We start from the raw sequence: 14,175 nt of genomic DNA, 5'->3' as shown, positions 1-14,175 counted from the left end.
TCCCCAGGGAAACAGACCAGCAGGAGAGAAAGATCTGTTTTTAAGGAATTGGATCCTGTGATTATGGACTCTTGGCAAGTCGAAACTGTGAGGGAGAAGGCCTGCAGGACACGCAGGCGAGAGTTGCAGTTGAGCTTCAAAGGCAATCTGCTGACAGAACTCTTTCTTGTTCAAGGGAGGCCACTCTTTTCCTCCATTCATGCCTTCCACCGATGGGCCATGGCCAGTCGACCTGATGGACGACGATCGACATCAATCCAAGTTCAACCATCTAAGTGTTAATCTCACCCACAAAAACACCTTCACAGAAACATCCAGAGCAACATTTGACCAAATCTCTGGACTCTACGGTCCAGCCAAGTTGACCACATCAAGTTAACCTTCACAGAAGGGAAAAGAGAAGAAAGAAAGAAAGAAAGAAAGAGAAGAGAAAGAAGAAAAAAAAAAAAGTGATATTCTTTGGAAGGCCCAGCTGCCATTTGGTAGCAGCTCACCAAAAGGACGCTTATTTTTTATTTTTTATTATCATCACATCATTTTTTGTTTTTCCAGTTTGTCCATCCTTTTTTACAGATGATGAAACTGAGATGTTACATGCAGGCTCCCTACTTTCTCTGTCTTGTTGAGGTCGTGCCCTTGCTGGGTACGCGTGGCCACTTATCAGACAGCGGCTAATTCTGAGACGGACAAAATACCCAGGTTTTGTGTGGAACGGACACAGTTCCCTGTGCACCAAGACCAATCAGAATGATCAATTGAGAGTACAATTGAATTCATTTGTGAACAACAGAAACAAAAACTGACCTAGTTTCTGTCGTCGAGTGGGGCTTCAGCGTGTCCATCTACGCTTAGGGGGAGCTGAGACGGCCAAGGGGCTTTGTTCCCTGTGGACATCACCAACTCATTTGCTGATTTAACAGGACATTATAAACATATTACATCGTGGCTGCCCAGTGCAGCACAAGGCTTTGAAGGGACCCAGAGAACATGTGCAGAATTCTTACATTGCTGCTATCTGATTTATGCATGTGACCTCCTTTTACCCTCGTTGTATTTGAAGCTGGATGAACCTTCGGGACATAGTAGTCTCCCTGGTTTTTCTTTGTCTGTTTTAAATGATGAACAGGTCATAAGAAGACAGGGTGCTGCAGTGCTGCCTCATGGTTACACGGACGAGAAGCTGGAACATCACAGAAGGGTGGACTCGCTATCTTGGACACGTGTGCAGGAGGAGGTGCAGCTAGGTTGGATGACCCAGCACCCAGTGGGGAGAAGGTGGCTGGAGGCAGCATCCTAAAGATCCATAAAGACAGACCGATGACCACAAGCCCCTCTGCTTGGGCCCAGGGGTCCCGAGCAAGCCCGAGTCACAGAGCTCACCAGTAGCAAAGCCACATCAGAACCCCTGCAGACACGGGTGTGATGTGCTGCCCCGACTTCCGCCCTAGCACCCCCTCCTCCAGGTGCAGCCCTGCCCTGGAGCTGAACTCTGAAGACTGCAGGGCAGTCCTGGGTCATGAGAATAAGCTTTGAGTCAGTAAGGAAAGGAAGAAAGGCCTTGGGTGCCAACCCTGCCATGCATTGATTGTATGCTCTTAGGTATGTGGCCTGTCCAGCCCCTGGAATGAGAATAGGACTGCTATGAAGGGTGTCAGCCCAAGCACATGGTAGGTTCTCCAGATGGGGTGCTTATGCTTAGTACTTTCTCACCCCCATCATGCACAGACCACTTAAGGGGGTTGTGGGAAACGGAACTTCCGCTTCACCAAGAATTCAGCTCTTATCTTTCTATCTGGACACAGCCATGCTCTTTTGATCCGAGATCGACAAAGAGGCTATTCTGAGTACTAATTATGGAACACATCCGGTGAGGGCTCCTCTCCCACCCACACACAGTTATTGGAGCTGTCATTGTCACATGCAGGCAGCCTGGCCATGTGGCCTCAAACCTCTGGTACCTGTTGGCAGCAGTTGCCCCTAGCAACAGTGGGGGGGAGGGGAGCTGTGAAGAAGGAAGTTGCTAATGGTGTCTGTGTTTGGTGTTGTCTGTGAAGTCTTCGTCTTCATGTGTATGTATGTGTGAGGGAGGGTGTAGTCAGAAGTGAGAGGAGTCATGGGGAGATAGTTGGAGAGGTACTTCCTGTCTGTGTTGATTGTGATGTATAATTTTTTTTTTTTTTTTTTAAGGTCTAGCTGGGGAAGCTGCTTAGGGCCATTTATTTGCAAATACATATATAAGAAGTGGAGACCCTGCTTCATCTCACTCCCAGGTAACTCCCAAAGTTATTTGACTCCCTTTGGGGTGGGGTGGGGGGGATGGTGGTTCCGGCTTCTCTGGGGCTTCTGCAAGGTGAAGTTGGAGATTAGCAAGGCTGAAGCACACAACAGAACAGGCTGTGGGAACGCACAGAAACTTCCACCACAGGGAGACAAAAACAATCAAAATCAAGCAGGCCCAAGGCTGCTTGCAGTGGGGGGTTGGGATGGTCCAGGTTTTGCCATCCCTGCATAAGGGAGCTAACAATGAGGTGCTCTGTGTCATCAGACCCCCATTCCTCTGAACCTGGGGATTTACCAGGAACTTCTCTCGGTGGCGTGACTTTGGGCACATCACCAGCCTGCGGGTGTCTCAAGTTGGAACTTTTATCCATCTGCTGAGAATAGCTTTTATCCTGCCAGGTTGCCCTAAGTGTAGAAAGTTCCCAGCACAATGCCTGACTTCCTTTGGCACTCGACAAGTGCACGTTGTGTCCCTTTGAGGGAGCACACCGTGGTGGAGCAGGTACAGGTGAGCTGAGGGCAGAGAACATTTCCTGCCCACCCTTCCTGCCTGCTTACATGAGTGGTTCCCACCAACTACATCCAAGATTTTGCCACTCCCCGGCTACATGAAGACCTAGGTGAGTCCTGGCACCTTCCGAGCTGCTCCTTCTTGGTTTGTAAGCGGAGCTAAGGTGGCCCGCTCCTGCAGGCTGGCGCTTCCTGAGTACTGGGTGTGATGCCACGCAAAGCTCACTGCCCAGCATCGGGATGGTGAGGTTTGGCCCCCTTGTCAGGACCCAGGCTTCTGAAGAGCACGGCCTGATATAACAAGGAATAGAGGTTTGGGATTTTGTGACTATGGGGAGGAGGTCTTTTGAATGTTATCGTTTTTCAACCTAAAAAAAGTATCATATGAAGGGAAAGATGGGTTGAGGTGGGAGACACAGCCACTCTGAGGGACATATTTTGATAGTGGGGGAATTTAGGGGAAGGGGAATCTGAGAGGAGAGAGAATCGAAATAATATTTTTCCTAGAAGTTTTCATTTTCTCCAGTACTTCATCTGTGCCTCATTTTCTTTTTGGTTTATCATTTTTAATAAAGGTATTCTCTTTCTTACCCATCAGTTAATGTGTGTTTGGTTTATTTTTTAAATTAGAAAATAGAAGGGTGCCTGGGTGGCTCAGTTGGTTAAATGTCTGACTCTTGATCTCAGGGTCATGAGTTTGAGCCCCACCTTGGGCTCTAAAAAAAGAAAGTAAAATAAAAAGAAGATATTAAAACCACGTACAATGTCACCATCTGAATATTTATCTTTGCCGTATGTATATTTTCAAGTTTGTATTTCAAATATATTTCCAAACATTAAATATTATTCAATAACTGTCAATGTATTGATTTTTAATGTCGCTTAACATCTTTTTAACTAGCTTACAGATTCTTCGAATTTTCTGTGAAATCCCTCCTGATAATCTTTCATTTGATCCTTGTTGTTTGGATATCTTTTCCCATTGGCTTTTTCAATTTGAATTTTAAAGTTTTAGGATATGCAAAATATTTTAATTTGTATATATTTCTATCTGTTTTCTTTGTGATTTTTTCCCCCCATTGCTATGGAAACTCTTCCCAGTCCAGTAACAATTAAATACTCAATTAAGTTATAAGTGTGCTGTGAATTAATTCTTAAATCCAACAGGAGTATATTTTAGTATATGACCTGCCTGAGATAAGAATTAATTGTGATTTTAAAAACATTCTTCACCAAATTTATAAGTATATTTTATTTTTTTTAATAATCTGTTGTTTTTTTTTATGATTTTATCCACCTATTCATGAGAGACACAAAGAGAGAGAGAGAGAGAGAGGCAGAGACACAGGCAGAGGGAGAAGCAGGCTCCATGCAGGGGGCCCGAGGTGGGACTCGATCCCGGGTCTCCAGGATCTCGCCCTGGGCTGAAGGCGGCGCTAAACCACTGAGCCACCGGGTTGCCCTATAAGCATATTTTGATGAAAAACTTGCCCTTCCTCTTTTATTGTATGTTCTTGATTACATATTGGATTCTTATCTGCAGTAGAAGTCTTTTTTCTGTGTTTTTTTGTGCCATACTTTCTATTGCCAATTTTGGCAATAGATGCTCTTTTAATTTTGTGGCTGTGTAAGAAATTATTACATATGATCAATTCAAGTCCTACATCTTGCTTTTGTTTTTCAATTTCTTACCTACTCCTATTTGTTGGTTCTCAATAAGAAATTTAGAAATGTTGCCTCTTAAAAACTCTAGAGTATGATATAAAATGTGTTAAATCTGAAAATTAACTTGGAAAAGGATGATATTTTGCAGCACAGCTTACTTAGTACTGTATCGTATTATCTCAATCATATTATCAGATCTCCTGTCTCCTGCAATGAGCAGTATTCGTTGCCGATATTTCTTCCCAAATCAGTGCTCAGGGCCTAACCCAAGGGCTTACACACTGTAAGAATTCATTACCTGTGAGATAACACAGAGCTCCAGGAATAATGTGTTGATTTTTTTGATTTGGGGTTTTTTGGCAGTGGTTCTGCTAGAATCCATATATTCTAGGATCTTCTGACCTCAATCCATGACAATTTCTAATGTATTTTTTCTTTTTTTTTTTAAGATTTTATTTATTTATTCATGAGAAACACACAAACACACACAGAGAGAGAGAGAGAGAGAGAGGGGCAAAGACACAGGCAGAGGGAGAAGCAGGCTCCATGCAGGGAGCCCGATGTGGGACTCGATCCCCGCTCTCCAGGCTCCCGCCCTGGGCTGAAGGCGGCGCCAAACTGCTGAGTCACCCGGGCTGCCTGTACTCATTTTTTCAATGTGAGTTGATCCAGTTGTATTTATCCTAAGGAAGGAATGTGAGCATATCAAATTTTTTAGAAAATTACCACTTTCAGGAAGCATCATTCTGCCCCCAGAAAGTCTGAACAAACAGCACATAGCATATTGCAACATTACATCTATGAAATTTTTCAGTGTTTCATATATATATAAATTAATCCACTCACATATACATATGTATATGAGTTAATTAATAGTGAATATGAAAATAATTTGGAATGAAAGCTAATACACATACATTATACTTTTCTGAGCCCAAAGATTCAGGAACTGGCACGGGGAGTTCTTATTCCAGCATTCCAGATGCCAAAAATGTCTAACTAACACTTTAGGTGACCAAGCACATAGCATGGTCTTGAGCAAGAGTTGGACTCTGCATCTGCCTCCCTTTGGGCCTCAGTTTCCTTAACAGAAACTGTTGAGATTGGAACCGAAGATCACTAAGCGAGGGGGATGCCTGGGTGGCTCAGTGGTTGAGTGTCTGCTTTTGGCTCAGGTCATGATCCCAGGGTCCCAGGATCGAGTCCCACATCGGGCTCCCCACAGGGAGCCTGCTTCTCCCTCTGCCTGTGTCTCTGCCTCTCTCTGTGTGTGTCTCATAAATAAATAAATAAAAATCAAAGATCACTGAGGGACCTCGGGCCAGTTAGTTCTCTGGAGCTCTGTGTTCACCTGTAAAATGAAGTTAATCTCTACTGGCATGGATGAGATGACATTCCAAAGTGGGTGGAGCCCTTCGGGCATCTGCCCCCCTGTCCTGATGGTGGCTAACAGTGGAGTCAAAGAGAACCACTGAGCTTACTAAACCCAACCCACCACAATCTGCACAAGTCATGCCACTTTTGAGGGCCACCAAGCAAAACCCAAAACAATTTGAAATCATTTTTTTTCCCCTAAAGCTCTGAGCACACTCTTGACATTGTATTTTCCTTTTAAAACAACAACAACAACTAAATAAAGATGTGTTACAGGGAAATGAAATAAATGACAACAGCTAAATGTTTGATGACTGTCAAGAAAATGAAGATGGAGCCAGGCACCTGCTGTGGCATCCTCCTGCCTGTCCTGATCTTCTGGAAGCCTATCCTTGGCCTCCAACTCCTGTCAACTGACCTCTTCTGAACCCATTCCTGGGGCTTAGACCCAGGCCCCAGGACCTCTACTCATTGTCTCCCATCTCCTCTCTTTTGTTCAAGCCCGACCTCTGCCGCAAGTACATTAAAGGGAGAGCCCATATCAAGTTTCTGTAACACCAAGCGCCTTGATGTCTTCATATGTCTTCATGTCTTCGATGTTTTCCCATAGTAGACTATGAAAAACACGTTTTGAACTGGGAGAAAATGCTTTATCATTGAATATTTAGTGACTACATTTCCTCCAAATTAGGAAAGAAAATAAAACATTTCCAGCAAAGAAATCGAATGGGAAACTGGAAAGAACAGGGGAATTTGGAAGATCCGGGTGTGAATTCTGACTTCACTGGGTAGCTGCAATGATTCACTTAAGCTCTATGAATGTCCCTTTCCTAAAGAAGAAACCAGGCCGCTGGTAATCCCCATCTCAGAGGTGGCTGTGGATCACACATACATGACAGTAAAGGGCCCAGCAGCGGTGGCCGGCAGGGAGGGGACTCCGAGACAGACCCTTTCCCCACTTTCACTCCATAGTGCTCAAGGATGGTGTTTTGGTGCAGAGAATGCATTTGAAGAACTCAGCTGGTGCTCAACATTTGTAACAGCCCCCCCAGGAATAGAGGCCACCTGTGGGGTATGGACTGCTTTCGCTTGCTTCTCTACCACCAGCAGGTCGATAGCAAACCCACTGGAATAGACAATCTGTAGGATTGTCATCCTGGAATTTGGTCAACAACTGTGAACAAAGCAGCGATTCTTTGGTCCAAGGATGCACTTGCCCTGTGGACTCTCAGCTTTCCTGCAGACCCTGAAATATGCTGGTCACCCCTCTGTTCCCATACCTGGCCACCTTTCACTTCAGGGACCTGGTGGTATTGTCTTTGGTCTAAACTCTCCACGCGGACAAAGGAGGTGAACACACCGTACGCCCCTCTGCCCCCTTTTCCTTTGCCCCCTCTTTCCCTCTGCCCCCTCTTTCAGCTTCAAGCACATACTGAGTGCCTTCTGTGCACAGGCCCTGAGGAGACAATGTGGAAACAGAGGCGAACTAGCCCCCGTCCTGGACCTCAAAGCAGACTGGTCACTGAGATATAAGGATTTGAAGTATGTGATGATGAAGACACACAATTCAAAGTGATGATCAGCTCTTTGGGAACAGAGCTAGAGTGATTACCTATACCTGGAAGTTTTTAGGAAAGATAACGATGAATTTACCAGAAGGCAGGGGTACCGGGAGAAAGGTCATGTCAGGCAGAGCGGATGATATGTATAAGTGCACAGAAAACTTTCCCGTAAAGAGGCAATTACGGTCAAAGCATGTCGAAAAAGATTTTCATTCTCAGAACAGGATCAAGTTATCTTGGTAATGACCAAATAGCTGTACAATCATAGTACCTATTAAATTATCATCATCCTTATATGCATTTAAATTGAGTCTTACACTTTATTCAAAATAGTCTAGCATATGAATCCTAATGCTGCATCATTGGGAAAAAAAAAAAAAAACCCAAACAGTGCCTAGGAAGGAGCTTCTCCCCTTACCACCCCTGTGATCATTGCCAGCGTACCTCTCCGTCTCCAGTTGTTGACCAGCAACGTAGGAATAATGCCATGGCCTCCCTTGGTGGGGAGGGCTCTGTCAAGGTCACAGGTGGTGTGCAGGAAAAATAAAGCAGGTGGCCCACATGGAGGCAACCCCGACCTTTTCTGTGCTGGGCAGTCATGCAGCACCAACAGGACAATGCACCAACACCAGAGTGGGGAACACACAAGGTTAGGGTTGAAAGTTCTCCATCCAAATACTGCCTGAGCTCGGCCCCTTATTTTAGGACAGCCAACTACACCGCCTCCTACAGCAGCACTGTTTTTCTGAGATTACTCTTCAGTTTATTTCACAGTCCTCCCTAGTATATAATCCCTCTGGCCATGACTGCTGCAGGATCTTATAAAGACATTCGTTACTGCCGCCAAAGGAAGTCATATCATGTATATCCAAAGATGGAATATGCCCCGTTTGGAGCGGTTAAAACACAGATCCCCTAGAATAAACCTATAATCAGCATGAACTATAGATTTTTTAATTGCCTGGGAAGGTGAGAGGCATTCTTGAGAATGAAGCACTAGACAGCAGTGATCATCCATAGAAGCACAGAAAAGTGTGTGCTGATCATTTAGGACTGTAAACACCGGAGCTTATGGCTAAAGCTTCTTTTCCTTCTTTTTTAGGTTCCTCTTGTTTTTCAATATATTTTTGTAATTGTCCTAGTCTTTCGTAGGAGTACAGACACTGGGAAATATACACGTGTGTGTACCTGTGTGTATACATCTATAAGTGTGTCTGTGTATTTACATATATGGAATATATATAAATTTATGTATACTCATAGGGAGAGAGAATATTTGAGATGGCCCAGGGTGGAGTGAGGGCCATGATGAGAAGGAGCTGTTCCCAAATAGAATTTGGGTTTGTGACTCAGACAAGCAGATGTTAGATTACAATAGTAGGTCTATTTGTTAAGGAGAGACCAGCACTTAGGATTTAATTATTGATTATTACTATTATTGATTTTATTATATGATTATTGATTATACATTTTCTTAAAAGTTTTTAAAGATTTTATTTATTTATTTGAGAGAGAGCACAGAGAAAGGGAAAGCATGAGCAGGGATAGGGCAGAGGGAAGAGAAGTAGACTCCCCGCTGAGCATGGAACCCCATTCAGGGCTCTATCTCAGGACCCAGGATCATGACCTGACCTGAAGGCAAACGCTTAACCAAGTGAGCCACCCAGGTGCTCCTGATTATATATTTCAGTTGTGTTTTTCTAAATTTCATTGCTTAACCCTCCTCCTTCTCAACATCTGTATTGTGAACACCCAAAGGGCAGACACTGTGCCTTACTTTCATTTCTCAACATGCAGCATAGGCCTACTACATAGTGGCCCTCAATTAATGTTGGATTTCTTTATATTAAAAATAGACACATTTATTAAAACCACACTTGCTCTGTGTCAGACACACATCCTAGGAGTTCAAGTTTCTGGTCCTCCAGGAAGTCCTAGAGGGGGCAGATATATGCATGAGCACACTGGAAATAGAAAGAAGGCCCTAACTACGGTTGCCAAATGGATAGGGCAGGCTGCCCAGAGGGGGAAATGCTTGACGGGGTCATTGAATACTGATTTGGAGCTCGCCACCTAGGCAAGTGAGGAAAAGACAAATGACACAGAGTGTCTTTAATGGCAAATAAGTGAATAATTGCAGGGATGGTCTTTCTACTTCCCTAATTCTGGAAATTCTGAAAATGGAACCATCTTGCAAGAAGACTCCCACATACCAGGATATCGGGCGATTAGAAATCATTTGGATCCCAACAAAAAAATCACTTAGTTCAATGCCTAATGAGGCACCAATGGCCCCAAGAGCAGCACTGGAGGAGAAAGTTTGGAAGGCTCACAGAGTAGGGCTTGCTCTCTCCTGGCAGGCATGTGATAAGATGAATCTATTCCAACTCGCCTGGGAAACCGAGGGCAGGTGTCCGATTATTACCTGCACAGTCTCTACCTGTGTCAGCTGGATGCTGCAGAAGCCCACTCTGAAAGGGAGTTAGAGGTACCAGAAGTATATAGGGGAAAGCTCAAGAGGAATAAGAGTGGGGGGGATGCTGGGTTGGCCCCTTGAAGCCTTCGGAGCCTGATGCAGACTTGCCACCCTTGAACAGCTGTAGATCTGACCACTTTGGGCTACCCGATGAGGAACTCCAGAGCAAGGATCGTCTCTAGATGCATTCTGTGTGGAGAAGAATGAGCCGACCCTGCTACACAGCCCTGCTCAGTGATTGTTTGGGGCTGCTTGGGAAGAGCACAACCCTGACTTGGAAAGTGAGGCAGATCTTGAAAGGTGACTTGAAGCAGACCAGCCATTTTTTTGTGACAGGAGATCCTGGTGGTGCACCCCCCGCTCCCCCGCCCTTGGCTGCCACCCTACGCAGCACTACTCCCACCTCCTCAGGAGCTTCTACACCTGAATTAGAATGATCTAGTCCTCAACCCTAGCTCGGGGCAGCTTACGCTTTCTGGCCTTTGATGGACCTCCCGTAACCACTACCTGGATCCACTGGTGCTGATTCCGTCTGGCAGCTTGCCCCATCTATGCACATACCCTCATCCTAATAAATGGACTTCACCTTTGCTCCAGGGTTCAAGCTACCACATTTCTCCAGTTCCTGTAGCATGGCCCCCATCCTGCTGACCTCTATGCTCAGGCCAGGATACGACCATGAACTTGCATATTGCAAGGCAATCTGTTTTCTCCCTGAGTCCTGGGGAGGAGAAATTTGGCAGCAGCTCTGAGCGGACATCATCACCCAGAGGAGGAAACAGACGTGATGAGTGCTGACCAGGACGCACCGCTTCCCAAGGCCACTCCCTGGGAAAAATGTTCATGAACATCTCCTCACGTTTGCATTTTCTTATTTTGTCTCTTACTCTCCAGTAGAACAAAAGCTTCAGGAGAGTTGTTGGGGACGGGAGCTCTGCTTGTTTCTCTGCTGAGTCCTCGCAGTTCATATAACAGGGCCTGCCAGAGAGTTAGCATTCAAGAGATAATCACTGAGTAAATAAATGGATCCCTCTCAGCAACTCGCAGGAGGAAAGCAATGTTTTGTAGGAGGGGTATTTGAGGATGGAAGAGAAGCAGTCACTTGGAGAAAACTACCCTGACAACGACGGCTGCCCCAAATTCAAGGTCTGACTCCCCTTTTGGTGTTCTGACTCCAGATTTTACAGAGTTGCAACCCAAATGCTACAGTTAGAGAATATTTGAGTGTCAGCTGTGTCCTCACAGCTAGCCAATGAAGCAGATATTGATTTTGTCCCCATTTACCGATAAAGAAATAGAAGTTGAGCCAGGGCACCTGGCTGGCTCAGTGGGTTAAGCAGCTGACTCTTGACTTCAGCTCAAGTAGTGATCTCAGGGATGAGTCTGCCATCAGGCTCCATGCTCAGCAAGGAGCCGGCTTGAGATCTTCTCTCTCTGCCCCTCTCCCCTCCCTGCTCGCTTGCCCTCTCTCTCTCTCTCTCTCAAGTAAATAAATAAATAAGTAAATCTTGAATTTAAAGCTCTGAGAAAAACAAATGAACAAACAAACAACAAAAGCAAACTCATAAATACAAACTAGAGGCTGCCAAAGACCAGGGAGGAGAGGATTGTGAAGATCGGTAAAACAGGTGAAGGCAATTTATCTTCCAGTTATAAAACAAATAAACCATGGAGATAAAAAATAAGGAAATATAGTCAATAATACTGTAACAATGGTGACAACCCCCAGGGATGCATGGGTGGCTCAGTGGTTGAGTGTCTGCCTTTGGCTCAGAGCATGATCCGAGGTCCAGAGATCAAGTCCCGCATTGGGCTGCCTGCAAGGAGCCTGCTTCTCCCTCTGCCTGTGTCTCTGCCTCTCTGTGTGTCTCTCATGCATAAATAAATAAAATCTTAAAAAAAAAAAAAACATATGGTGATGGGAGTCTTTCGTAAAGTATAGAATCGTCGTATCACTATGTTGTGAATCTGAAACTAATATAACATTGTATGACACTTACATCTTAATAATAAAACTTTTTTTTTTTTTTTTTTTAAGAAAGAAGGAAATCCAAGCTCTGAGAGTTATGGTCAGCCGGCAAGTGGAATACACAATCCTCAGTCTGTCTGGCTTCAAATCTTTGCATTTCTTGTCCTGGGTGTGCACCTGACCTCCGAGGTGGAGGGCCTAGAGCTCTGGAGCACCCCACTGAAGTAGTCCCAGTCTATCAAGTTATCTTCCCCTTCTCCCAGTACAGGAGATCATCTTACTTACCTAAGGGTTTGTCTGCCCTCACTGGGATCAAATCTCTGTTCAGATGAGGACTCTGTCTCATTCGTTGCTCCATCCCTGGCATCTAGACGGTGCTGGATATATAATCAGGGTTTGATAAATACCCGCAGACTCACCTCTTTCCACTCCATGCAATTTCTTTTCTTCCTGGCGCAAGTTTGTGTCTCCTGGGCAGCAAGTCCACATCTAGGGTTGTGGAGGGAAAGCCTCTGCTACTCAGACACGGAGGGAAATTGCTGTGATTTTCACATCCTCCGAAGAGGAGAATTACAACCTTGCTCAGGAGCTGGCTTCATCGTCCAACCACCCCGCCGGGAAATTTTTCTACAGATCTGACCTAAATTTGTCCAGCTGTGGCAGAAACAGACTTGATCCTGGGTGGTCCTCAGAGGGGGCAGCTGGTGAAAGAGCTCTTTGTGTCAAATGACACAGCATCCCACGCTGACCTCTCCGTGAGAGGAAAGACAGGGCTTGGCGCACGGCTGTGGCCTCGCTGACCCAGCCGGTTCCAGGGAGGCAGCCAGAGTGCAGTGGACAAAGCTCCAGAGAGAATCGGGAAGGTCTGGCCTTACGTCCATCTCTACCTGCCTGCTGGGTGGCCTGAGCTAGGTCAGCTAAGTGCAGGAGCCCCATTTCATCACCAGCAGTGTGCCTAATGATGTCTGTGTTACAGGTATGCAACGTGATGGCGGGGCTCCGTGGTCTGTGTCTTTCTTCATTTATTTTTTTTTAAATGTTACTAACTTATAAGGATTATGAGCCCAGAAGAGAAAAATAATCAGCCCAAGCTCAAACTCATGGTGGAGTTCAGAACATCTCTTTCTTCAAAGTCACAGTGTTGCCTTTATGATTCTTTCTTATCCCTCACACAGGTTTAAAGCTCCCTCTCGTCAAAACTGGACAAAGGGTTTTGTTAAACAAAGAGAGAGCCCCAAAGTAAAATCATTTTTGAATCATGGGATATGTTCCCAAGAAAAGACTGTAGGCCTCAAGCGACCTGGCTGACACGAGCCAGGCTTATGACCTCTCCCAATGGCCACACCTTCTACCAGCTGAACTTGCCTAAAGCCCTGTGGTCCCCTGCACCCCACGGAGACTGACAGGTGGGAACTGGTGATGTGCAGATGCCCACATGGCCAAGGCTTCAGACCTGAGCCATCTTGGCATTGGTCGTGGGTATATGCAATCATGTCCGACATCTTCCTGCAAAGCCAACCCAGCTGTGACTGGTATTGTCACTGTTTCCACCTAAAATGAGCACTTAAAAAATAAATCACTTACAGGTATCAGACACAGAAGAAGGCCTTAGTGCCAGAAGATGCTTAAGCACCTTCTGTGTCGTACAGATAGAGCAGCTAAAAGGCAGAACAAAGGAGTGTCCAATTTTATGACATGGCAGGGCTAGAATCCAGGGCCTATGCCCAGCCCTGTTTCCTTCCCACAGTACCCCACTCAGGCTATTAGGTGAATCTGACTCAGAAAATCCCACAGGCATGTAGAATTTCCTATTCTCCCTTAGTTTGAAATCACAAAGTTCTTGAAACACTGGATTCTATGAGTGGGTGTGGCCCAGCCATTTTTCCTATAGTCTAATACTACATGTTTCTGATACCATTGTAATCCAGAACAAAGGCTCTGGAGGCCAATTCACAGGGTTTGTAACCTGGACAAAACACTCATCAGCTGTGGGTCCTTAGGTAAACCCCTTCATCTTTTCTGTCTCCATTCCCCTATCTATGAAATAGTGATAGTGACCTCATCAAGTTGATGGATTAAAAAAGTTGCTAGACATTCACTGCTTAGAATGACTGACATTTAGTAAGCACTGAGTAAATGCAACAATCATTTCATTATTTCTATTTAATAGATAAGGAAACTGAGATGCTCAGATGCAATGTCAGAGGGTAAATTAATGGAAATGTAGAAATCTGCCTCAAGCTTTCTAGGCTCTGGGCGCAATGCTCTTTCTTCCATGTCAGTCAAATTAATAGAATCACAATGATTCAAGGTCAGAGAGGTCTTTCTTCTCCCTTTTG

At 45.2% G+C, this 14,175-nt stretch overlaps 2 long non-coding RNA genes across 2 annotated transcripts in view; one reads left to right on the top strand and one right to left on the bottom strand.

Moving 5' to 3' along the window:
• The window catches only part of LOC140601724 (uncharacterized), a 49,970-nt gene extending 37,271 nt beyond the window's left edge, over positions 1–12,699 (bottom strand). Inside the window, exon 1 of the long non-coding RNA XR_012004762.1 lies at positions 12,256–12,699. This is a non-coding gene — a long non-coding RNA (uncharacterized lncRNA). The remainder of the gene's footprint in view (positions 1–12,255) is intronic.
• Positions 1,751–7,632, top strand: LOC140601725 (uncharacterized). Its single transcript, XR_012004763.1, has 3 exons — positions 1,751–1,867; positions 2,188–2,270; positions 6,106–7,632. It is a non-coding gene; the product is annotated as an uncharacterized lncRNA (long non-coding RNA).
• Positions 12,700–14,175: the final 1,476 nt, after the last annotated feature.

Source organism: Canis lupus, chromosome 12 (assembly GCF_048164855.1).
Source record: "Canis lupus baileyi chromosome 12, mCanLup2.hap1, whole genome shotgun sequence".
Taxonomy (NCBI): domain Eukaryota; kingdom Metazoa; phylum Chordata; class Mammalia; order Carnivora; family Canidae; genus Canis; species Canis lupus.
This window is presented reverse-complemented; position numbering and strand designations above follow the sequence as displayed.